The sequence below is a fragment of the Prinia subflava genome, chromosome 10 (genome assembly GCF_021018805.1).
Source record: "Prinia subflava isolate CZ2003 ecotype Zambia chromosome 10, Cam_Psub_1.2, whole genome shotgun sequence".
Lineage (NCBI taxonomy): Eukaryota > Metazoa > Chordata > Aves > Passeriformes > Cisticolidae > Prinia > Prinia subflava.
This window is the reverse complement of record NC_086256.1, coordinates 21,809,114-21,832,717: the sequence shown is the minus strand read 5'-3', so window position 1 is coordinate 21,832,717 and position 23,604 is coordinate 21,809,114. Positions and strand designations below refer to the sequence as shown.

The window sequence follows — 23,604 nt, the reverse complement described above, 5'->3', positions numbered from 1 at the left end:
ATGGGCAAACATTCCTGGAATATCCCAGTGTTGCCAGAGCAACTTGCAGCTGTAACAAAAACATTTTTCACTCTTGCTGGGTTCTTCTGCTGGCCTCTGCAGACACTTCTTCCAGTAGAAATAAACAAAACATGACCTTTACTTAGAGTGACCCACGCCAGTCAGAATATTGACTTGTTGAAGGCAGCCTGACCTGCAATTTGCCAGGCCACTGGATATTGTTGTCCTCTGTTGTCTTCACTGATGTCTTCACTTCTCCTTGTTGCTGCTCCACTGGATGAACACAGTTGGTCAATGGGTTCTTTGTTTGAGTCTTAGGAAGGTGATGGGAAAATGTTCTGATGAGTGTGGTTGACCAAGGAAGACTTCTCCTTGGTTGATTTGGTTTTTTTTGTTCAGGTAGAATATAAAGGCATGTCATTAATCTTCATGGACTCAGTTGCCGGTATGATTTTTTTGACTGTGCAGTCAAATATTCTCTAATGTGGGATTGTCTCACTCAAGAGTCCATCACTGAATGTCTCCTAAGTTGCTGACAACCCTGAGGACTGTTCCATTGCCTGGGGGTTTACTATTACAATTTTTCAAGTGCTCTTCTACCTAAATGTGAAAATGGTGTTTTTTCTTGTGGTTTTGTTAGATTTTTTTTCTCCCCAGTAGAATATGCATGTTCAATTTCATCTGCTTGAAGGACCTGGAAATTACTTTTGTTTAGTTGATTCAAAATTTCCCACTCCCATATGCAAGGGCAGACAAAATATGGTCTAAAAATATTCCAAAAAACCCAAAAAAACAACCAAACAAACCCAACAAGATAAAAAGCATTGGGAAAAAATTATTAGGAAATCAAGCTGCATTAGTAAATTCATTAATTGTAGACTATGCTTTTGAAAATCAAACTCTATATTTAAATATGAACATTCACAGAATCATGGAATGATTTGTACTGGAAGGGATCTTAAAGATCATCTGGTTCCAGTTCCTCTGTCATGGGCAGGGACACCTTCCACCTTCCACTAGACCAGGTTGCTCAAAGCCCCATCCAACCTGGCCTTGCTTCATTCAATTTCCCATCATTAAAAGTGCACAGAACTCAAGTTTTCCTATGAAGTAATTTAATAATGAAGGACAGCAAAAGAGGAGAGGAAGCTCCACCCGTCAAAGATGTACTCAGAAGAAGACACCTCCATCCTTAGTGCTCCCTCCAGGGTGAAGATTTTGGTCCCATCCTGCAGGCATCATGCACACCATAGAGCAGGAAATAAATGACTTGGTTTCTCTTGTTCTCTGACTTATGGTAGGAATCCTGCAGAGATTTAATGGTAAATATTTAACAGGGGGAACTCCCCTTTTCTTTTATGGTCTCAGTTTGTAAACTGATTAACATAATAAGGAAACAACAGTTTCCTTTGGTTAAAGCCCTTGGTTCCTCACAACTGGGAATTCTGTTCCTCAGTCATTTCCATTGCAGGGCTCTCCCAGCAGGCAGTTTGATTTGCCCCAAGAAGAAAACAAACCATTTATTTGGCAGGAAGGAAATTTCACAATTAATCTTCTCACAATCAGAGGGACAAAAAGGGAACAATCTATAGACAATATTTTTCATTTTGGTCAGTTCTAGAGCTCCTGCAAGGCTTATCAGCCATCTAGCACAGTTCTGTAATGTGCCCATGGAATGAGCTCAGTCCCACAGTGATTCCCACCTTGATGTGTGGTAGCAAACCTAAGGAAATATTTTACCTCATAGCATTGTATCACTACTAATTTTCAGTTAAATTAAAATGTTTGAATGAGACTGCCCTACCATCAGAGAAATCAAATGGTCCTGGGGTCTCCCCGGTATTCCTTTCTCTCTATGGACTCTCCATGTACATCTTTGTGTAAGTGTTCTCTAGGAGCTCTTATGGGGCCATCCCAAGCACACAGTGCCAGGAAAGGTATTGTTTGTATTGTGCTCACTCTTTCATCTTGGTAGTTAAGGAGCTACAGTTAGTTACAAGGCCAGAGAAATTCCTGGCACTCATACAGGGCCTACAGCTATTTAAATGAGCACCTGTGTGGGGTTTTTTTGTTGTTGTTTTCTGGGAAGCCCTTGCACAACCTCCATGCACAAGCTCTGCTGGAGCTGGGTGTTGCTTCCAGCTCAGCGAGGTGTGCAAGCACCAGCCCATACCCTTGGCCTGCATGGATCCATGGCTTCCAGGGAAGAGAGAGTTTACACCAGGCTGAGCTGAATCTGTGACACAGGTGAACAAACTGGTCGTGCTCAGGTTAAATCCTTGCTCACATATGGGTCACGATATACTCGCCAAATACTGTATTCTTCTCTACTGTGTGGAAGAAAATGCAGAAAAACAGAATTCCAATTTGAAATCTGGTCAATCTGAGTGGATGCTCCCCCAACTCTTGGCCATCACCAGAGGTAGGATTACTTGAAATTAGGCTCCCCAGTGTCAGTGTGCCAGAGCACTGTGGGCAGTCAGATACATCAGTGTCTCATGTTGGTGCTCTTGGGAGGAGTTGTTTTTTTCTTGTTTCCTTTAGTACCGTGCAGTGCTGTGAGTGTTGAGCTGTGTTTTTTTTGTGCTGTGGGTGAATGGGGACTTTTCATTTTGAATTCAGGATTCTGGGAGATAAAAAGGCAAGTATTTTTTGACAGTTCTGTGGTTTGTCTCTAGGCACATTGGGTGCTGATTTTCATTCCAGTACATCAAGGCAACTGTCTGAACTACAATCCAAACAGAAATTCCTCCAACAACAAACCACTAATATCACATGTAGTTCCAGTTGTTCACACTTTCTTGTGCTCTGTCTTTCCATGAGATCTCACGTCCCCAACCCACTGCCTTGGGCTAATAGTTTGTAACAAAGCTCAATCTCTAAAATGTCCTATATAAACGGAGAAGGGAAGATCATAAAAGAGAAAGATGAAAACATTTACCACTCCAGCTCCCACACTCAGAGTCTCTCTTGAGTTTCCTGATTCATCAGCCAGTTAGGAGGGCATGCAGTCACCCACGCTGCCTGGCTGCTGTTGCTCTCTCCAATGCTACAGGGTACCATTCATCACAGACTGCTAGCTGAAGGATGCAGTGTCAATGCTGGCAATTGATCCAAGAAAACCTGCACATGTTATTGTACCTCACTAAGGGCCTTCTTCCTTTCTGCCTTTCTTTGTAACTGAAAAAATTAACCCGTGAGGATTTTTTGTTCAGATTGGAACAGGGAAAATAATACCTGCAGGGGAGGAAACATTGTGTGCTCAGCCCATCCCTCTGTCCTAATCTTTATTTAAGGCTGTAAATTAGGGAGGGGAAAAAAATTGCTGTCTTCTAGCATATGTGATTTAGAAGAAGGGAGATCTGGGGGGATTATCAGCTTTTAAGAGTATATATTCGTGTGATAAAACTGAATTACCCAGAAGACAAAAGAAGCGCTTGAGATAGAGCATTGATCTTTTGTACCACCATGTGCACTATTTTGTTACACCTTGGGGCAAATACCAGGCAAGTTCTGGGGAGGGAGGGGGCTGGGGTGGGGTGGGAAATCTTGCTTTTCCTAGGTCAGTAATCCTAAATGTAGTTGTTGTTCACAATAACACACTGTGCAGTACCTACTCATCCAGGCCAATGGGATATTAATGAAGTAAGTTACTACTGAGGTACTCATGCTTTGACTCTGTTTGGAAATCTGTAAGTGAGAAAGGAAAGATTCGCTGGTAATCCAGACTCCCTTGGAGTGGGGCAGGAAATGCAGAAGCAGCCAGTCTACAGGGCACCAATTTAAGTCATCCCAAGTCAACCATATCAGTGCACACGTTGGTGTCCACTGCCTTAGGTATATGCTTACTTCCAAGTAATTTGCTGAATCAGGACTCTCAGCAGTGTCCTGTCTCTGGTCCCATAAGGTACAATACCAAAGGAGGAAGTCAGGCAATTTTGAGGGGTTTTCTTTATAGCAAACATTACATTTTATAGTGTTTTTCATTGAAAAATCTCAGCAAGCTAAGCTAGAGTGATTAATTAAATTTTACAGCTACCCTGTGCACTAAGTAAACAGTGCATTATTATTTTTTGCTTTAATAAAGAGCAAATGCAGGATGCGGAAAGGAAAGGATTTAGAAGTGTATCCAATCAGCTGGGGTGGCTCCTTCTCTCATTTGTATTCTCCCCTCTGACGCCTGGTAGGATCAGTATTGCTTTTTTTGGTAACTAGAGTCAGATGGACAGTTTTGTCCTCAGCATGCTGGAGATCAGAGGTAAACTCCTGGACCACAACCAGGACAGATATAAATCTAACCCAAAGGAGAGCAAAGTCCCCTTGTAAATGTAGTTATGCTTTTTTTAGTTATTTTCTCCTTAAAATGAGCAGATTTTGGAGCTCGTTGTAATCAGCATGACTATTTAGCCCCAAGGATACAAGTCTGAGTAGCAGATGTTGGGGGAGCCTTTGTGCCTCGCTGGATGTGGGCTGTACCTCAATATAACCTCTCCTTGCTAGCTCTCAAAAGAGCAGGGATAGCCCTTCCTGCCTGCCTGAGGAATGGAAGGTGTGGGACAGAACAACCACATAAAGTGTGTTGGAGGAAGGACAGACATGGAGATTCCTTTGGCTCAGCAACTTCTGTGTGTCAAAATTTTGAACAGAATATGCTCTTCCCACCTCAGAGAGAATACAGAGGATTTAGAAAAAATATCACCAAAATCAAACAAAGGAAAAAGCAACAAAAGAGGGATATTGAATATTTCAGAAATACCATTTATGTTTTCTCCATAACCCTTTGTTAACAAGACAAGCATACAACAGAAAACTCTTCTGAGGGAATGGTTCTTGTATGTTGTGCTATTTTGAATGAATCATTAGAGAAATACCAAATATTCTAAATGAGCATTGTGATTCCAGAATGGGTGGGTACTGGAAAGAGTCTGAGCGCAATAATGGAAGGCAAACTTCACTAAGATTTTTTAAATAGAAGGGCACACATATCACTTACAGAAAAAGGGAGACTAGCCTCTCACCTGACCAGACATATACATAGATTATATCCTGTACCTTGCAATGGACTCTGTACAATCCTTGCCTCCATGAGGAAAGGGTTATGGCTTTGGTTTCGTCGTTGCAAGGGACAATTTCAGCTAGAGTGGCCAGTCTAGAGCAGCTTCTTTACTTTCTATTTCCTAGCCAACATCCCTGCCTGCAGACTCTGTATGAGATGATGAAAATATCAGAAAGGCAAGTTTCTGCCCCATGTGCTCTCAGCTGTGACAACTTTTGGATTGACTTTAGCCGTCAAGGAAGCAGATGCATAGGTGAATGTAACCAACCCTCACCCAGTGACTTTCTCTACTGCCTGGGAGAAAAGTGTCGCTGCTCATGCTGTTGGTAGGACACTCATCTTTGCACCAGGCATTTGCCTCTGTCAGCCAAAGCAAACCTCTCCTGGCAGAGCTGCCTGAAGTGTGCTGAGCTGGAAGCTGTTCTTGGCATTATTTCCATTCAGCTCATTGAACCAGCACACTTGTCAGTGGAGGTGGTTTGTGTGCATCTCTGTTGTGTGTTCCTAGCCAGGCCAGCCTGGCCTCTCCAAGACTGCTCCTTTCTTCCACTGTGCCTACACAGGGTATTTTCTGTCTTGTTTGTTGGATTTTGAGGTTCTCCCATAAAGCCCCATGCACCATGTCAGAGAAGCATGGAAAGATGCAAAGGGATTTCATAAAGCATGAGAAAGGTAAGTCCCTTATTGCAGTTTATGCAGCTTTGTCTGTGCGTGGAAGTTTTTGTTCTGAATCTTGGTAACTTGTGGTTGCAGGTTAGCTGGGCAAACAGGAATGCATTGTTATGGCACTGGTTCAGATACAGAGTCCAGAGCTACAGCTTTCTTCAGGCAGTGGGGACAGAGAGAAGGAGAATGACTGTGAATGAGAGGCTGGGAGGCATGACTGCAGTGTAACAAGAGAGGTAATAAGGAGTAAAGATCTGGAGTCAGATTCCAGTTTCCGTGGGATGCAGGTGTGCACAGGGGCCTGCTTCTGACTGCTTTTTTCCACAATAGAAGCAAGGGCTTGATGGGATCATGGATAGAGGGACAAGCATACCCCAGACAGCAAAGGACCAAATGATATTGAATGTGGGAGGATTTGGCAGCACGGTAGTGGAATTACAGGTCTCATTTGTCAGAGCTCTTTAGGTGAAGTGCTGGAGTTCAGAGGGACTGTGGAAAAGCAGAGTCTGAAATGTGGCAGAGAGGATGCTGGAAAATGCAAAGCTCAGCCATTGGGTTTGATGAGCAAGACTGTTTTTTTGGCAGGGCAGGGAATTTTTCAAGTAGGAAATTGCCACTGAGGTCATTCTGGCCATGCTTTTAACCGAAATGTTATTTTCCATTTTATTTGGTTATGGTCTTATTCATTCACTGTCTTAATACAGTGTTCGAGGCTGAGTTTTACTGAGATGTGGCCCCAAGATGACTGGCACTTAGGTCCAAATGAAGTGAGTGGGTCCTTTGCATTTTCAGTGGGAAGTTTGAGAGACTTAATTATTTAAACCTGGAAAACATCAGAGAAATGCATATTAAATGTTGTTTATGAAGTGAAAGATGGTTCTCAAAGTGCTCTGTCCTGTTCACCTGCTGTGCTAGTGCTGCTTTGGGGATGTGACTGCCCAGAAATCTCTCAGTGGTTACAGGCACTGTGGGGCTGAACCTGGACAGATGTGTTTGCCATCACAAGGCTGTGTGACCTCTGTGATTTTTTTGGATCCAGGTTTCCTGAGCAGCTTTAGGAATGCCACGCCAAATCCTTTTTCTTGTTCTGAATTGGCTTTGGCTGCTCAGAGCCTGGTACGTGGTACCATCTGCCTGGCTTATTGAATGTGTGAGGGTGTATAGCTGCTCTGGGAAAAAGGGACATATGGAAAATGATATTTGGTGAATCCCATGAAAGAAAAGTCACGGAAAACCACCTAATTACCAAGGCTTAATAGCCAGTGAATCGACAGTAAGGAGCTTGGTCCTGAGGTCCTGTGGCATAAATGCGTGATTACGTTAACGCCCCACTGCTACTGGGATACTTTTGTGTTTACAGGCCTTTCTCCCTTATTGCTAGAGGCCTTCAAATCCCAGATAGTCAAAATCTCTATTCAGTGCTGCCTGCTGGGCGTTTAACAAGGGTCCTTGTAACGGGACTCAGTACAAGTACAAACATGAATGAAGAGTGCAGGGGCCACCACAGCACCACAGGCTGCAAGGTAGCCAAATGGAGGCAGCCGCAGAAAAGCAGGATAAAGTAGACAATGACCCTCGGCGCCTCAAGGCATTGCTTCAAAAGGTGTCAACACCAATTAAATTGTAAAGGCTCTGTCAGCTTCTGAAAAGTTATCTAGGCAGGGACAGAAAGTGCAGAATCAAAGGGGCTGCAATGAGGTTTTGTGTGTCTGGCAGCAGAGCAGGCATACACATGCTCCTGGCAGTGTGGGATCCGGCTGGGAGCCTCCCAAAGGCAGAGCCATGCTTGGGGTAGAAAAGAGGCAAGACAGCCAGTGTGGGGTCTCCTGTGCCACTGGTTTTTATCAACAGCGGGGGGAGTGTTTAATAACATGGACCGAGGTTGGTTAAAGAAGAAGCTGAACATTTCTCCCCTGTCTCAGCCAGGGGTTAATACATTTGAAAACTGGATGCAGTGTCTTCCCTGATAAATTCACTTTCTGTATGCTCTGAGCATTTTTAATTTGCTTGTAATAAATAGCAGCTCTCAAATTTATTTTATTCATTGCTGTATAAATTTGCTCATTAGAAAAGGAGGTGGTGTTTTAGCAGCTAATTTCTTTTTGTAGTTAGATGTGCATAACCCCTAAATTCTCATGCTGCCTTCTCCTTTACTCGTGGGACTGTGACAGTCTCATCCTGTTCTTTCAATGAAATGGTTGGAGGTGCAGGGTGGAGGTACACGTAGGCATTACTCTGTGCCTTATTGATGAGGCTGTTGTGACGCACACAGATGTGTACCGTGGTCTTTTCAGTGTGACAGCCAAACTGGGGAGTCTAAGGCACAGTGGAAGTGGGCAAAGACTCAGTTTGGTGCTCATATGTGGTAAGGGGGGAAGAAATGCGTCTTCTGTATGTAATGCCTAAATTTCTATGCAAGAAGGTGAAATGCTTCATTTGTAGACTAGTTTAAATAGTTTGTACTAAAACAAAGCTTCTAACTATAATATTGTCTGTTGTTCACAACAAAACTGCAAAAAGCTGTTTATGCTCTCTTTAAAATCCAGTTTAAAATATGAATTAAACCAAGGAATTTAAATTGTTGTTTTTAGTCTTTGAGTTTGCTCATGAAGCATTGTTACTGCAATTCAAATGGCTGGGTGATGTTGATATTAACTCATCTTTGTAGGTTTACACAGCAAATCAAATGGATGGTTGGTATTTTTTGTACAGTGACTCTTAAATATGTTATTTTGCCAAATCCCCCTTGGTATTGTAATAAATTGTTTAATAAAAAAATCGATTTGGGAGGAGGAATCTGAATTGAAAGGTTTGGGAATACTGTTTAAATGGAAAGGTGCAGAACTTGGGGCTCATTCCTGTGTTATTTTAAAGACTTTTCCAGAAAAGTATGAGATTTGATGACAATAATATAAAAGCAACAATCAAATTTGCAGGAATACATTCATCTATCTACAGACAACTTTTTTCTCTGACTAGCAGTCTGGATGTTGTTTGTTTTCCCTATCTGATTATTATCATGTCTTTGGAATTCATAATTTTTAAATGTCCCAATGCCTGATAAATCAAAAGTGCACTTTCTGACGAAATCGAAGGATGCATCAGAAATATTCTGAGTGTCTTTTTCTGGGTAGCAGCTCAATTTAGCAAATATAATATTTTGCACTGGAGCAGAAGTACTTTAGGGGTGGGTGGCAGGTCAGGTTGAATGTGGCAGTGTTAGGCAAATGGCAGAGGAAGGATGCTGAGGATCCCCTGCTCTGGCCTTGCCAAGACCAGGCGCTTCCTGTGTGTGAGAGGAGCGCAGGTGTATTTTGTACCAGCTGTGAGGACAATTTCTCAAGTGTTTTGGCAGTCAGCCATGCCTCGTGGCTGTCCCAGCTGTGCCAGTGGTGAGCAGCAGCCAACCGGCCTGGCTGAGCAGCAGGGTGGGCTCTGGCACAAATACCCAGCTGATCTCCAAAACCCGTCTGAAACTGAGCAGCCCCGATGAGGGAAGAGCCTGTCCCTTCTCCTGCTCTTATGGAAGAGCTGACAGGGGAAGCTGCGCTTGGCAGCAAATTTCTCTCTGTGTGTAAGGACTTCCAGGCTTTGCACAGGAGTCGGGACGAGCTTTTGGGACTGGCACCACAGTGCACCTGAGGCAGCCCCCAGTGCTGTAAGCACCTGAAAGGCGCAGTGAGCAGTGAGTACAGCTGTGTGCAGGCAGCAAGGAGGGAAACAGGGCCATGCTTGGACAGGTGCTGATTAGTATTTCTCCACAAACGATGATGAGAGCGTGGCTGTGCTTTGTCTGGGGCACGAAGAGAGGGATGTGCCAGAGCTGCCATGTCTGCAGTCATCACAGGTGCTGCTGGGGAGTTCCTCTCTGCAGGTGTAACTCATACGGAAGGGGGATCATCGCCCCAGTTACAGCTCGTACCAATTTCATCCTGCCCGTTTGTCAGCTGTTTCTAGGTAGCTGCCAGGTGGGAGTGGAGAAGTGGGATTATCCCTCCCTGCCTTATAAATGTGTATTGAAAACTGCTCTCCTTCTGTGCAAATGGGGAGAATCCATCTCAGCACTGCTCTGCTGCTGGCTCGAAGGAAGTGTAGCTGGGAGCTGTGCACGGCAGCCTCCGTGTGCGGGAGACAGCATGGATCCTGTGCCTCACCTCCAAACTGCCCGTAAGCAGCTTGGAGCAGGCTTCTCCAGTTTGCAGGAGAAAAGGATTAGTGTGCAGAAGGCCACCAGATTATGGCAGGAGACAAAAATTAGTAAGGTTTTGCTGAGGTTTGGGGCAGAGTTCTTCAATCTAATGCTGGTTTGCTTTGTACTGATTAATTTTTCATGTGGAACAAAAGAGCTGAGAAGGGAGATATCATTTCCATATAGTGTTTTGCTCTATAAAGCAAGAGCATTGGAGAACGGTGAGAGCATCTATTTTGTTGGTAAAAACAACATGATCAGCATCGCAATTTTTGCCTTTCTGTGCACACCGAAAGAAATAGGGCAAAGAGATCATGATTTTACTGCAAAGACAAAACAATGCTGCTTCTTTAAGGAATTGTCCCGATGTGGGCATTCCTTGCGATTTAGCAAAATTCCTCCGTCTGTCCTGGCCGGCGGGAGGAGAAGCAGGACCGCGCTGTCCCTGGGCCGGCGGGCGGGGAGGGAGCCCTGGCGTCGGGGGCTGCTCCGAGTGCCCTGCCTTTGTGCAGCCGCACAGCGCAGAGCGGGCTGTGCATGGCTGAATGCATTGGGAACTCTGTCACTTCAGGGTATCGCCCACTTAAACAACATCCTCATCATTTTTCCTAGGAAATGATCTGAGACAAAATATTGAATTATTTAGAGTACCGCTGGGAGAGGGAATTGATTCCTTGCTGTATCACAGAGAAATAGCTGCTCTTTTGAGGCTTGATCCAAAGCCTGGAGAAGTCAATGAGAATCTTTCCATTGATTTCAATAGGCTTTAGATCATGCTCTTATTCACTCATCAGCTATTTCTCTTTAGTTTGAACAAAACAATGCAGCCTTTCATTGCAAAATACTTAGTTTGCTGTACCTAAAGGAAATACATTCTAATTCTGCTGAATATAAAAATCACTTATGGCCTGTCGAAATAAGTAGCAAACAGCTTTTTAACACTGCTGAAACTTAAAATTATCCCCTATGCATTTGGAATTTTTCTAACATGTGCACAGCTACCTGAATATGTACATTTTAAACTCAATATGCGGTCTTGTGATAACATTTTCATTCTTTGCAATTAATTCCCCTTGTTTGGAATCAGAAGATGCATCCTACTTCTTTTCTTTCTAGGCTTTCAGATGTCTTTCAGCCTCTCTGCTGTGCCAAAGGAAAAACTGGAGTAGGTTTTCATTAGTTTCCACTTTCTATCCTGTTCCTGGGAAAGTCAAAATGCAACATCTCCGTTGGACAGCACTGAAATTTTCCACTTTGACACCAAGTTTGAAAGGAGTGGCCAAACTAGCCAGGGCTTCTGCAGCTGCCAGCAGCTTTTCCAGTAGCCTCTTTAAAAACAGAGAGGCAAAAGTTATTTTCTTGAATGTCTGTCTTACCACCTTCTTTTTTCTTGGGCCATGCATATTTAACCAAATTTAGCCTCATGGAAACAACACCATTCCTATGTGTGCTTTCACAAGGAAGCCTGAGAGCAGATCCATAGTCCAATCTCAGTTTACTATCTATATAAACTGACTCAAAAACAGACCTAACACAAAGTATAACAGGAAAACAAATAACAGGGAGTGCCACACTCAACTTTTGACCTCTCACATTGTGCTGGAATAAGGAGCAGGCTGGATTCCTGCTTGGCCACGGGCAGGGTGCCTGCTTCTGCGTGCAGGCAGCAGAACACACCTGAGGCTCTCCTGAGGTTGATGGAAATTCAGCGTAGGGCACAATTAAAAGAAGGTAACAGCCCTGCTTTGTGGCTCAGCCTGCAGGGATGGCTGAGGGCGTGGGGCAGGGTCCAGCCCGGGCACCCTCAGGGCAAGCCTCAACCCGGGGAGGGGCCCAGAGCCGCACCCACGGCTCCGCAGCGAGAAGCACAGCTTACGTTGTGTGTTAGAATTATGTTCTGTTCTTCAGGAGAGCGATCCTGGCGCTTTAATAGTTTAATGTTTTCGGTAGGTTTTGCTTCTTATCTTGAAGGAAGTATTTTCAGCTGTATAATTGTTCTCTCATCCAGAGGGACTCCTAAACAGCAGATTTTTAGTACGCTCAACAATGTTATTTGGAAAATGGGTTGTATCAAATTGTAAACATTTCAAAGCATAAAGAAATCATGAAAGCAAGATGAGGTTATCACAGCAGGGACAGAAATAGTGTGTTAAAACACCACCTGTGAAGACTGCTTTTGGGAGCTATCTCCACAGTCAAAAGCTGGTGGAGAATCACCGACCCTTTAAAGAAAAAACTTTGAAAATATTGTTGATATTGCCCTATGATGCTTACCTACATGTAGATTAATGTGAAGATTGGACTGGGCTGAGGTTATTTTTGCTTCTAAGATGTGTGAAGTGAAATTTGAAAGAAGAGAAGCAGAGTGTGGTTTCAGAAAAATGCCAGCCAGTTTTCATAGCCAGAGGGTTTCTGTCAAGGACAGGAGAAATAATAGCTTATGTAAAATTCTGAAGTTTTATAAATATTTACTAATACCAAAATAGTCATCAGACTCAATCACAGAATTGGTAACAGGAGCGCATTTAAGTCTTGGTGAAGGAATTGGATTGCTTGCACTGATTTTTCTGGGAGAGATGAGAGCGATGGAGATAATTGCCAAAGATTTTGGAAAAGAAACCAAGATATTCCAGCTGGCAGTCCTTCCAGCTTGGCAGTCACAGGGCAAGGCATGCTGCCTGTAATATTGAGAGATGTTGCTGAGAAAATCTGAGAGCCGTTTTGGGGGGAATTTATCAGCTGCCTTTGTCTGTGAACTTCATCCCTCAGCTGAGAGCTAGCAGAGAGCTTGTTTTGTATTTCAGAATCTCTGATGCTGCAGAGAGTGGATTATAGCCTGTTAGTACGATATAAGCATGTTGATAGCTTTACCTACATGAAGGGAAAAAATTAATCCTCTTTGGATACGATAATTAATCTTTGAAACCTTAAACTTGCCAGGATTATTTGTGATTATTTAGGCAAGAGAAGCAAGAACGATATAAATTGTTAAATAGCACAGTAATATTATAGAAAGTTTCATTTTCAATTATATTAATTAAACTCAGAACCAAACACATTTGTTTTTTTATAAAATTCTTCAGTATTTCAGATGATGGTTATTTCTGTTACCTCTTTAAATCTTGAACTTACTGACAGGAATCTTTGTGATTTTTGTAGTTGCTCAAATCTACTTTCTCTTTAGGTAGATGATAGTTTAGCAGATAAAAAAGAGTTTCCTTCTAAGAGCAAGGACAGGAGCAGTTGGTGGGAAGAGAGAGTGGTGGGTTTATATTTATATTTTCCTATCCCATTCCTGCATAAACCATCTCTTTCCCCTTGCTGCTTCCCTTGCACTGCAGTAGAGATTAAGGAAAGCAGAAACAAGCTGATAAACCTCGTCTCCAAAGCAGGCTGCCTTTATTCTGAGACTTATTCTCTACTAATTAATTATGTTTTATGAAGAATTTTCTGTCCATGCTGGTAACTAAAGTTTGCAGTATTTGAGTGAACCCTTCTACACAAATACAGAAGCAGACTGAATTTAGAGCAAAATAGCTGTATCACAAAACTGGATTTATTATTTACTTGAGATATGAGAGTAAGATTATAAGACCTTAAAATGTGGAGACATGTGCCTGAGTGTGTGGATAAGCAGTAAGGAGTCAAACTGAATTTTCTGGGAGTCACCAGGTTGCTGGGGCTGAGCCAGCCTGGTGCTACGGCTGCGCTGAGATCTCTGGATAAGAGCTCGCAGGCTGGGAAGTGCTCGAGTCCCTTAACAGCACAAAGCCAGAGCTCTGATTTGTTTGCTTGTGAAATTTCTCCTTCAAATAGAAGAAGTTCAGAGCATTCAGTGGAGTTAAAAAATCTGTCAGTGACTGATATTTTTGTAAATGAAAATGAAAAAATGGAAGATAATATTAGACTCAGAGATGTCTCATTTTTTTTTTCTTTCTTTTTTCGACTGTATTATAAACTTCATTAAAACCACAATTAGCCCTGGCTGTTTGCATGTCTTGACAGCTATAGATAGATACTTTGTTACCCATTTGTAAACTTGAAACATTAAATAAATGAGCTGAAAATGAGGTATTTATTTTATTACTCCTTACTATATGTTAATACTTGGTAAATTGGAAAGCTATCTGAGTATTTTACTTGTGATTTTAGGAACGTGTTCCTCTCAGGACTTGTGGAAATTAACTTTTTTGTTAACTTTCAATTTTAAATTGAAGTAGGACTAGGCAATCTGACAGATATTTTGATACGGATGTAATTACCTTTAGGGTTTCCCCCCCCCCCCGTATAAGGTCAAATCTTACTCTCATTTAGATTAAAGATGTAAATACCTCCATATGAAAACAAACCATATTGATTTTGGGGTTTGGGATTTTTGGATTTTTTGCATATAGGAAAGAAATTATATGGGGAAGGTTTAAAAATCCCTTGTTGAAGAGAGGCTTCACAATTAACAGCCGTGATTTTGCCTATGAACAATGGCTAGAACTCTGCATTGTTATTGCTGGTTATTAGAATAATTTTTGCTCAATCATTTGTTTCCCGTTTTTGTCTTATATGCAGTTATTTTAATTAGAATCTACAATTAATGAGTTTACTGAGTTGAAATTACTTGGTCTTGGGAAATATTTCATAATTACAAATATTCGTATATCCATCCTCCTATCTTTGGCATGTTCAGCTTTAAAATGTTCCTTATTTGTTGATGAATAATATTCTGATTTGGCTGGGTCAACACTGCTGACTTAGACCCACTGCCATTTTCAAAGTTATGACTATGAATTTTTTGCTGCTGGAGTCCATTTCTGGGGGGAGACCTGGATCATTAGCTGATGGGAAATGGCATAGTTAGGTTGAAAACAATTTTCACTAATTGATTATCTGGCTGATTCAATTTCCAGTCCTGGCTCCCACTTGGACCAGATGCAATATTGTCTCTCAATATAACTCATGGTTAAATTTTACTGAAACGATATCCCTATGAAATTTCTATTTGTGCAACAGACTTAGTCTTTATCTATCTATCTTGTTAAAATCTAAAATAAATTGGGGCAATCCCATCCCACATTCAAGAAAGTGTCCTATTTTTGGTCTCCATGCCAACTCTCTGGAGAAGTGTCTACTATTTTGTACCATCATTATGAGTACATTCTCTTGTTACAGATAATAAACCTGCTCTCCTTTCTATCGCCCTAGTCTATTCATTTAAAAATTGTTTCATTTTTACTACACTAATGTTATTCTCACCAGCTTGGCAACCCTGAGATAATAGCATAAATCAGTGAATTATTATTTTTGTTTAAGGCATTTCTAATTTTTAATTAAAAAGAAAAGTCAGACTCTTGCTGATCACCTACAGGATTGCGACTCTCCATGGTTACCTGTCACTCAAAGAGATCTAGCTCTGAGGAATGCTAATTAGCACTGTTAAAGCACTGGTAATTGAACTGTGGAGACAGCCTGCAGAAGGAGGCTGTTTGCATTCAGCACTGCTTTGCCATTTAAATGGACAAGTACAGTCATGAAGGTACGGTGGATAAAAGCAAAAAAAGCACTCAGGCTGTAATTTTTCATTTTGACTTCAAAGTTGTTTACCAAAGTGTTTCCTAGAAACGAGTGCCCGCACCAAAAAAGTGTCAGGCGTAGCAACTTGGCTGACAACCTACGCCTAAAAAGTGCACAATGCCCTTCATCTCCAGCTTCCCTTCGTGCCTGGAGCAGCTGCCTGGGGCACTGGAGCTTGAGATGCTCCCTGGGATGACCCACACTGCTCCCTACTCAGTGCTGCAGTTCCAGGCCAGAGATTAAAAATTAGGGAAGCACCAAATTGAAAACAAGCTGCAGAAAAACCCTGAAGGAAATTAGTGTTTCCACTGTGGAAACTGATGACTTTTCCAGGTGTTTATTTGACTCCCAAAGCTGTGATATCCATGTGTCCTGGAGTAAGACACCTCCTGTCATAGTCTTTACAGGGCTTTTAGAGGCTTGCTGGGGTGAGGCAGAACGTCTCCTGGCAGAGTAGAAGTGAAACTCAAAGGCAGGCTGATTGTCTGGCACCTTCAGGTGGGCTTGACTTTTCTCTGAAGGTAAATACTCAGCAACTCCTGAATATCTAATGCTTCTCTTAAAAGCACCCCAAAAGCGAGGTAGCCATGTCATGCTGATCTTTGTTATCTCCTTGCTTGTGTGATCTCTATTTCTTTTTCTGTTGTACAGCTTAATACTTCAAACTTTTCGCCATGCCTTCAAAGACTTGTATGTTTCTTTAGTTTAGCAAGTATGAACAACCTCATTCAAAAGTATGAAGCTGTACAGTGCAACACTTACATGAGTCATACATTTAGATGCTTTGGGAATACTGATTTTAAAATGTGTCATTCTGCTAATAGAATCATAGAATATCCTGAGTTGGAAGGAATCTACATGAATCATCAAAGTCCATCTCCTGGCCCTGCAGAAGACAACCCCAAGAGTCACATCACGTGCCTGGAAATGTGGTTCACATGGATGAAATTGAATTTTTTCTGTTTGTCAGGTAAGGATGTGCACATTTTGGTACCTGCAAGATCATGAACTGGTCATTTGATTACGTGAAGAAAGTATTTGTGGCATATGACAGTTATACTTTATTAAGATGTGAATATTTGACAGGGATACTAACTTCAGTATTTCAGGATACTTTTGAGTAAAAAAGCAAAGGTATGATAATGCAGAAAATTTCCAGGTATTATCGCCACTGATGACTTAAATTCAAAATCCCTTTTCTCTTGTGTGGAGGAGCTCATCTCTTCCCAATTGATGAAACTGATTTGAAATCTCAGTGAGTTCAGGACTTCATGGAGACATTTCAGTGTGTGAAACTGTTCAATGGCTCACATGCAAATGCTTCCTTTGTGTATCCCCACCTTTGCTTTTATTTATCAAAAACTGTTCCTGTGTGAGATGTTTCTAGTGTTTTTCATTTTAGCTGCTGTGTGGAAAACAGTATGGATACATATTTTCTGTGTTAAGAGGGAACAAAAAGGTTGATATGTTCATGTTCATGTGCTGGCACATTCACCATTTTTTTTCCTCACAGGCATTTCACAGGACACATCATCTCTTTTAGCTGCTAACCGTGGCCTGTGCCAGCTGGGTGAAGAAGGATACACATACCTTTTCACATGATTTACACTTTGCTATTCAAAAATACTAGGGAAAAAATTCACATCCCAAGGTGTTCTCCGGAGTAAAATGGCACATCACTGGCTTTTCATCTGAATCGTCTCAGGCTGTTGCCTTGGGAGCACTGTCTTTTTTCACTTATTTGCAGTTGGGTCTGAAGGGGGTACTGCCTTCCTCTCATTTATGTCAGGCTGTTATCTGCTTAGAGGTTTCTCATGGCTCTTTGCCTCTGAAACACTCCTTCCATGGCAGGATCCCTGTGAGACGTGGGCAGGGTGCAGTGTGTGCTCAGCACAGGGCATTGTACAGGGTCCAGACCCAAAGTGAAGGGCACAGAGCAGCCCAGCTCTTGCCTGGTCATTTTGCAGCACGGCATGGTTCCCCCAGTGGTGGTGGCAGGAATTCCTGAGGGCTGTGGAGCTCTGCGGCTTCTCACTGTGACTGGGCACCTGCTGGAGCCTGTGGCAGCTGTGCCCACATCCCTGAGCACTGGCAGGCACCTGAAAATCAGAAGGGAGATTGCCTCTACCTCCCACCTGTTAGTTAAGCAAGCAAAGAAAATCAGTCTCAGAAAAGAATGCTCTGACTTGGCTACCCCAAAGAAAGGCTGAAGTAATTTTGATGGTCCAGGCATCCAGTCCTCAAATACATGAAATTATCTATCCCCTAATTTTGAAAGCCTCCTAGTTAGTGCATGGGTTGGTGCCTATGAAGACCACATAGAGTGTTTACTGGCAATAGGGAGTATTGACAGATGCTGTATGAGGGACTCCAGAGGCACATGGCTTCTGTAAGCCAGTGCTGCTGTCTCTGCAGCCCACCATGCTCTGGAAGAGTGGCACAGCACAGCTCTTGGGTTGTGGTGAGGGGTGGGTTTTGAGACTAGACCAACACTGACCTATCAGCAAACAGAATTTAAGGTCATTTCAGTCAGATTGTGACTCCATGTCCCAGTCACCTAGCAGGGTGAGCTACTGTAGAAAGACCTATTTTTGGAGATCTGTAATGGCACATGCATCACTGCAGGTCACCACATGCATTTCTGCAGCACTGCAGGTACAATGCTATGTTGAAACAAAGAACTTCTTCCTCTGTGGCAGCAGTATTGTATCATATGTGGTTTTGCTCTTCCTGGTCTATCTCCAGAGAATTACACTGGTTAGACTCACACAAAGGACCTGACTTTTGAGCTCAGATAGTTTCTAAATTTGCAAACCATTTGCAACTGTCAGCATCAGGTCCATTGAGCAGAGGAGCCATATTTCTGGGGGGGAATGTGGTAATGTGGAATGCTGGAGCAATAGATACCTTGTTTATTTAATCAGTGTTAAGCAGAAAAAAACATTTGAAATAGGAAAATTAGACAGTGACTATTAAATTGGCACTTTGCCTCTACTGACTTGCCAGAAAAATATTGGTGCTGCTAACAAACCCAAAGGCAAAAAACCCCAGGTGACTTACCTGCTGTCACTCAGCATGTGAAAACCAGAGATGAGACACTCGTTGTCCTAAAGCCATGCCCAGTCCATTAGCTCAGGCTTCCTGACACCTAGGCAGTTAGCAGCGACAGCTAACAGGAGCAAGAAAAAAATCTGATGATTCATTATTTGTATCTGCCTAATCTTTTCCAGGGCAGAAAAGCCTTTCGCTCTTTAGAACTTGTCTGCAAAGGGATATTTGCTGTTACGATTCTGTCAGCGTAATAATTATATTGCATTCAAAGCAATTTAATCTCAACTGCAAAGAAGTACTTCAGTACTAAGAGTTGCAACAATGTGACTGTAGCAGGTTAGTGCCCTGTTAGAGGCAGGATAATTGCCTCAGTAAATCTCCCCTGTGTTGACAGACCCTTAGACAAGCAGAGTAATACCCATTTCCCATAAGTAGCCACATCTCAGAGCACCGACCTGCCCCAGTGCCAATGACACTGCCAGTTGGATTTTTGAGCAGCAGTTTATGCAGGCACACTGAAAGCAGCACGTGGCTGCATTTCACACCCGTGGCGTGGTGTATGGTTGGGTGCCTTGTTTAGTGAATTGGGCCAAACAAATGCATACAATGTGCTCCACAGGACAAGCCAGTACAAAGGCTCAGCTCGTTTTGCACCAACAGTGATTTTCCAGTACTTTTTACACCAGATGAAAGCTTGCAGTGTGTCCATTTAATCTGAATGCACAGAGGATGCTAGAGGCTGGATCCTTTGCTCCTGTAAATAGGCATTGCTCCATTCTCTTTGGTGCCTTTGTGTTACTCTGTCACCTGATAACATTTGGTTTACTTTTCTGGCAAAAATCTATAAAAGTCTTCTGCTTTTGCTAGTGAACACTAAATAACTGTATCAGTTCAAAAATAGCTTCATACGAACACTAAGAAACCTTTCTGTGCTAATCGCAAACAAACCTGAGTTTAGTTACATGTATATTTGTATTCTCTTATGAGTGGAGTTTTTGGAAAGAGTGGTGTTTGAGATGAGCTGGACTGAATGTCTCTGCAGGCACCCTCAGCTGCCATGTGCAGCAGTGCTGCCCAGGTGCCTGTGTCACATCCTGCCAGAGCTCTGTGCCTCAGTGCTGGGGTGGTTATTGCCCCATGAGCCAGCCTGATGGGATTTGTTGTCCTCTTCAAATGGAGTCTGCTCCAGCAGGGAGAAGGAAGGTGCAACATTCAGAGCCGCTGTGTCCCTCAAACTATTGCATTTTGGGGTGTTCGTGTGATGGGATAAGTGTTCCCTGGTGGATGATTCCTGGAGGCTGATGGAGTTTATGATGACGTGCTGGGGGATGCAGCTGCAGCCAGATACTGCTCACCATCGACTGCAGTGGGGGAGTGACACCAACCCCAGTCCCTGGGCTTCTGTCCCCTAGGAGCTCCCCTACAGCCTTGTTCCCTACCAAAGTCAGCTGGCAGAAATGTGTGACTTCAGCAGATGCTGGCCCATGCAAAGCCACTCAGTGCTGGAGCATTTGCATTTTGTTGTTCTGTGCTGTCAGAGCAGATCTCACCCTATCAGCTTTATTACTGAAAAATTTAGCCATTTTATTTGAATATCACATTTTCTCTTCTGATTGTTAAGCCATTCCTAAAATAGACTTGGAAACCAATTTGCAGTTTTGTCCCTGGAGCTCTTACACTGGTAGTGGGACAAAGGGCTTTATGTCAAAGAGATATCTACCTCCAGCACCAGGCTCAAAGAAAAATGATAATAAAACACTTTAAGGAATGCATTTCACAGTTTATCCTTGGTGTGAATTGTTTCTTACACTGTGAGCTTTTTGGACCGTAGGGCTGAGAATTTTCCTTCAAGTCTGTCCTGGTTTACAACCAATAAAGACCTCAGAGCAGACATGGCAAAGCTTCTGCCCTGAACTCCAGAGAATGTGGAAATGGAACTCTAATGAGTCTGTCTGTCTTGTGACAGTTTTCCCAGAAAAACAACAAACTGGCCATGCTCTGGTTAAGGACTGGAAACCCTGAGGGAATACTAATATGGCATATACTCACTTCCTGATTAACTATACCTGCTGAAAAAGCTTTTTTGTCCTTGGGATCTTATGAATTGCTCCAGTCTGAAGGATTACATTACAGAGCAGTTCATCAGTATGGCATTTCCTGGAACATATTTAAAGAAATATGGTGCAAGTGCATATATTGACATAAAGTCTTCAACCTTCCTGTAAATGAAATATTACCAAATTCAGAAAACAACCCCCACAAAGAAAAAAGCCCCAAACCATTAAGGGTCTCTGAGGTGTCTAAAACTAGGTGTGGACTAGGTCATAAAGTGCATTTTGTTAGTATGATACTTTCAGCTTGCTTCTGAAATCAGTTCAAATTGCTGTTATACAGCTGTATGTTTTTGGGTGAATGCTGACATTAGCTCCATGTTCCATTCGAGGAGTTAGTTTCTTCTTTGCAGTGAAATGCAGAATTTTGGCAGGTTGTCCACAGCTCTGTGGTTGCATAGTTTGAAGGTGTCCAAGCCTCTCAGGTTGAATTCAATAGACTCTGGTACTAATCTGAGGGAGAGCTCCTACAGTTTTGTGAATCTATTTCAACCCTCTGGCTGCTCCACAGCCTGGTACCTTTGGAGGACTGTTGTATAACGAGCAGGTAGATATGAAGCCTTCTGAGCCTGGTGGAATTTGTTTCCATTCTCTTCTGTGGATGTGCCCACTGCCAGGTGACTTTCCTCCTGTGCCTTGTGCAGCCCTGCAAGAGGAGGAGCAGTAAAGCTGCAGAGGTGAAGGGAGCACGGGTTGAGAAGGACCCTGGAGGGATTGTGTGTTTTGGAGCATGGAATGCAGACAGAAAACTTAAAAAAAAATATCAGACTTTAGCTATAAATAAAAATATGTAAGTAAGCTCTTGAGAGAAGGTCCAGCAAGCAGAAAGCTGTTCACAAAGAAATATCATTGATAATTTTAAACTGAGGGAACTGAAGAGAACTGTGGCTTTGGTGTGGTTGCTTATCACCAGAGATAGTGGCTAAATTGCAATACAGTCTGAGTGATTCAGTCTTGTTTTCTTCATGTGAAATATTAATGAAAATTCACGCATACCATGTTTCCATTTGTCAGATAAAATTCTCCCAGAATTACTTAGCTCCACTTCTAAGAGCTGAGCAGCAGTGCTTACAGTGAAAATACTGCTTCAGGCTCGAGAGCAGTCATTGCAGCTCTGTAATATTACAGAAGCTGTCTAAACAACAAGCAGCTGCAGGTAGAGGAAAGCTGGCAATATCAGCAGTTGAGAAAGCCATGGAGTGGTGCTACAGGCACGTCCCTCTCTGCTGAGGTGTGGTGGTGGCAGCAGGAGGGTGCCAGCCTCACGACTCCCCCACGGGAAGCTGTGCAGAGCGACACACGCTCCGGGGGGCTTGAAGATGTGTTTCAGTCACTAGCCTAAACACAGCCCTTCTGGCTAAACAGAATCCCCAGTGATGTCCTGCTAGGAGCACAAATGATGTTAAGTTTCCAAAGCCATGCCAAAGAGTTTAGCTTTCTCCTTTTAAGCAGCTAGTTTTAAAAGGATTTTATCCAACTTGAAGCTGGGAGTGAATTGCATAGAAACTTGTTTTGGTGAGGAGAAAAGCATAAGGGAAACAGTCCCATATTGATAATGAACGAAGTCAATGTGAATGAATAAAATAAACTGTTTAATATTGCTGCTGGTTGCTTTCCCCTTGCAGCTGAATTGTGTAACATCAGCTCACTGTTGTTTGTTGGAGCAGAGCAGCAGTTGCTGTTGGTGTATTTCAGGCTGACTCCCAAGCAGGTGGTGGCTCCTGTTCTGTAACTTTCTCTTCTGTTTCAAGCAGGCACAGGATGCTGTTTTAGTGGAGCTGTTGAGCATGGCCTTACAGACTCTTTGGCACCAGCTGAAGATATTTTTTTGTACTGGTGGGGTTTAGAATCCTCATGTTTCAACTAGGACCCCACAATCCTTGATATCATGCAAATATAAGTGTCTTCCTTCCACATGGACACAGCCCTGTAACCATGGAAAATATCAGAGATTTGGCAATGGGACATCGGCAACAGGACTATGCTGGTTGTCTGTGGCCTTCCCTGTCCTGATGTCTTGAAAGTAAGTAAATAATGAGGAACAGGAGAATGGATTCATACCTGAATGGGTTCATACCTGAAGTTCTTTGGAAAATGGGGACCAAACAGACTGCCTACAAATACAGTTAGTTTTCTAGCATTAAGTAATACTATTGTCACTTCCATTTTATAGGCAAGAGATGGAAAAGCTGTCTAAAAATCAAGATTACCATTGCAATATTTCAGCAGATCACAGAATCCCTGAGTTTTGTACCAACCTGAGGTGTGTCCTGAAGAGGCCAGGGAGGCAGTGGCAGCACACCAGCAGGAGAGGCATACAGTGAAAGTGTAAAGTGAGCAGTGCCCATCATCCCCATGTATTACTGAATCAAAAGGAGCAAGGGACTTCTCAAAGCTACAGCCAGCCTGAACCATTGCTCCACAGAAGTAAATGTTTTTTATTCAATATATGGGAGCAGTAAGTTGCTGTAATTGGAGCTTGAACTTATTTACCAAGACTTTGAAATGTTGCTGTTCGCTCTTGCAGAGTCATTGGGCCACTCCCAGCACAAATCTGGGAAAGGCAATATCAAGGGTTGTTTTCCATCTGACTTAGACCAGAGGCTTGTCTTCATGTCTAAAGCAAAGGTGTCTTCCTTCTGGTCTGGGAGATATGGTAGCTATTAGGCTGCTACAGACAGAGCAGACCTCTAGTTTTTCCATTTTCCCACACAGTTCTTTCCCTGTCTGTGGAAAACATCTTTTCCCTGGCACTAGGCCTGGAACTGTGCTTGTGTCTCTCAGGTGACAATCCATAATCTCTTATTACTGTCTCCCCAGCCAAAATGTCTTTCATGGGTCCATGTAAGCATGGAAGCATCTGGAGAAAAAGGTGCTCATGTGCAGAGGGCTCTGTGGTGGTTTGGGTGCACTGTTGAAAGGGCAGGTGTGGGTTCAGGGTGCCTCCTGTCCTCTAGAAGAATGGG

The 23,604-nt window shown here is 42.9% G+C and overlaps 1 protein-coding gene across 4 annotated transcripts in view; it reads left to right on the top strand.

Annotated features, from left to right (window-relative positions):
- The window catches only part of PTPRC (protein tyrosine phosphatase receptor type C), a 138,290-nt gene that overhangs the window by 7,571 nt on the left and 107,115 nt on the right, over positions 1–23,604 (top strand). For 3 of the 4 annotated variants that reach the window (XM_063407685.1, XM_063407689.1, XM_063407690.1), the window contains exon 4: positions 16,301–16,446. The gene's annotated coding sequence lies outside the window, so the exon portion shown is untranslated. Of the gene's footprint in view, positions 1–11,526; positions 11,643–16,300; positions 16,447–23,604 lie in introns of those variants that run through there. The other variant, XM_063407686.1, reaches the window with a different exon arrangement.